Below are 3,376 nucleotides of genomic sequence, written 5' to 3'. Positions count from 1 at the left end.
AACCGGCATGAGCGGAGGCCATCACGCGGTTGGTGGAAAAACTAACCAGGTCAAAACAAAGCAAATGAAACAAAAACAAAATGGTCTTTCTTCATGAACAAAAGAAATATAGCCACCTCCACGTGTATAACAACTGATGCGGAAATGCAGGGTCGAGTTCATTTCATAGAACATTCTGTAAAATTAAAAATTCAGTAGTCAGCTTAATCGTATTTTAAGGGTTAAAGTAGATTATGAATATTCTAAGAAATATTTGACACGGTATAGTGATGATATGAGACATTTGGAAGAAATATCACTACAGATAAAATTGTTTTCTCTATTATTCACTTTGAGGAAAACCGATGCGCTTGAAAGAAAATGGCATATCAAAGGAAGCGTAAAGTCGTTTGGTAATGGTATTTCAATTTTTAAAAAAAATCAGTTTTCAAGGGTTAACTAGTTAAAATAAACCAGTGATCCGATTCTGATCTTGGGTTAATGAATAAAGCTCCAAATCGCCTATCGGAGATATCGCATAGAATAAGCATCTTTCAATTTCTGGTAGCATTTTGAAAATAATCCATCTTTATTTTAAATTCAGACAATTAAGAAATTCCAAAATGAATCCTAAAATTTTAATAAAAGTAAATGAATATTATATTATTTACTTTTTATTAAATTTGCAACAAAAAATTTAAAATATAAATGCTACATATGTAACTATTAAATATTCCTATTAAAGTAAATATTTCATTATAGTTAAAGATGCAATTAATGAATGAACCGTATGTAGACAAAAATAATAATTTATTTCAAGCATAAAAGTAAAAAAGAATATGAGTCACCTTAATTTTGCAAAGTGCGAGTAAGTTTCTAAGCATTCCGTTTATATTTCTTCGTATATGAAAAAGAAAGTATTCTAATCGTCAAAAAGTTCAAACACGAGATTTTAGACTATGTTTGCCTGTCCGTCTGCGAACATAACACAAACCGCTTTTCAGATGAAATTTAGTATATGGTCTTTACACCAAATTTGCAGATTTTTTTAAATCAAATTTTAAACTAAATCCATTTAGAAGAGGGTTTGCTGTCTGCTTGTCCTATTACAGGTGAACGTAATAAACAAGAAACTAAGAAGCTAGATATATAAAATTTAGTACACCTTATTTATCATCTAAAGTGTAAATCATCATCAAATGTTGGATCAAATCTGCAGAAGGGTTGATAGATACTTCCGAATGCAAGTAAACACAAATATCGAAAACGCAGCGACTTAAATAATTCAAATTTGATGTGTGATCGATCTTGTTACAAAAGTATATTTCTGTGTCCATTTATGGTCGTAATCAATCGAAATAAAAAAATGTACAATTGCATGTTTGATTCTTTTCAATGCTATGAAACACAAATTCTTATGTGCGGAACTTCGAAAATAAAATCTGAGAACTCGTGACATTCATAGTATTGTCCAAAGCCCACAAATTTGTCTAAAAAGGAGAAGGGAAAACATCTTTCATTTATTTTTGGGTATGAGAGAAAGTTTTGTGGAGACCTTGTCTGTATAAATGTTCATACTAGAAAGAGGATTATTAGTATTTAAAATAAAATATATATTAATGTCTAGAAAATTAACTTATAGCAGTAGATCCATTGATTGCAAAACTGAATTTAAATTTAAAATGTATTGTCAGTCAAAGTGATCGAATTTTCTAAGCAAACGGATACTGGAATAAGTTTGTGTTCTCTTCATATACACATCAATAGTACATTATATAGCACATAAATGCGCTACGTTAATTTAAGCAGTATGCAGTAGGAAAAAAAATGTAGAGTAATAGACAATATAAAGCAATTTGTAGTTTGCTTACGTCATACGCTTATACTTTTGCTATTTGTGACATCACACAAACTTCACAGTTTCATGAGAAACGTAACTGTAAACGTCATCTAAAATACAACATAACAATCACGTTTCAGATGTCATATTTCCCTCCCTTCACAACAGTGTAAAGCAGGTTGCAAAATTAAATAGTATCTGCTGAATGAATCCTTTTTCAAATGATGTTAATGTTAATTATTATGGAAATACAATTGTTCTTAAAAGTGCCATCGCAAATACAATTACTTAATAAATAATTTTTAAAATGAAAAGACAATTTTACGCTCAAAGTTAAAACAACAATGATATACACAATTATAAATTATTGTTTTATTATTTTCGTTAAAAAAACAGAAAACAATTCAGAAATTTTTTTAAGGAACACAAATTATGTCTCCTAAAATAACGATCTCTGGTAGCTCTCTTATTCAGGGCTCTCTTGATTCTTGAAATTTGCTCAGAATTTCACTAACTGAATATTCTGGAACCTTAATTAGGTGTAAAAATTGGCGAAGAATCTTTAAAATTCCCCAAATTTTCCAGATGATTTGCATCCAGAATCGGCACCTTCATTTATCTTAGCACATTTACGTCATCTCCAATTTCGTTTGAAGGAGGGTTCATCGACCGGCATACAAAGATGATCAGGCGCAAAAACTTCGCTTCCCCCGAATTCAAATCAAAAGGATTCCAGCTACAATATCATTTACATTTTGCTGAAATGAAATTTTTACTATGCATTATCATTGGCACTAATGGTGCATTTGCACGAAATTTTTACTTTACATAATCAACGGTACAACTGGCACATTTGCAGAAATGGAACTTTTACTTTGCATAATCATTGGCATATTCACATAAATAAAATTTTTACTTCGCATAATCATTGGCACTAATGGCACATTTACCCTAATGAAATATGTATAATCATTGTCATTTTTTGTAATGTCCTTCATCATCAGTTGCTTTCAAACTTGCTTTCTATATTTATTGATAACAAAGTTTTCAGTTAAAATGCAATTATCTTATAAGCATTATTGAATCAAATAAATTTTTTCTCTTACATAACTGGGATATATATATATATATATATATATATATATATATATATATATATATATATATATATATATATATATATATTACAACAAAAATTTAGATTATAGCCAAGAATTTTCTCTGCAATAAAGGTAAAGGAAAACTGGTTAAACCTAACCTGCTATAGACCTAGAAGTGAGAGTCTAATCATTTAGGGGCTATAAGAAAATAATTTTGATTAAGGAAGAAATCACAAAACATAAGGATTAAATTAATGTGATGTTTCCGAACTTTGTTTTTCTAGTAAATATGAAAGGTGAAAAATCTGGAAATCTACAAGATAAGAATGAAAGAAGAGTATCAAAATTCAAATTTTAAATTAATAAAATATTATATACCCCTCTAGAAAAAAAAAGAACATTGTGGTTTCCCGCGCATAATATGAATGAATATGTGTCCATAAAACAAATAATATAT

This window comes from Argiope bruennichi, chromosome 4, assembly GCF_947563725.1.
Source record: "Argiope bruennichi chromosome 4, qqArgBrue1.1, whole genome shotgun sequence".
NCBI classification, from domain to species: domain Eukaryota; kingdom Metazoa; phylum Arthropoda; class Arachnida; order Araneae; family Araneidae; genus Argiope; species Argiope bruennichi.
Note: the sequence above shows the minus strand (reverse complement) of the source record.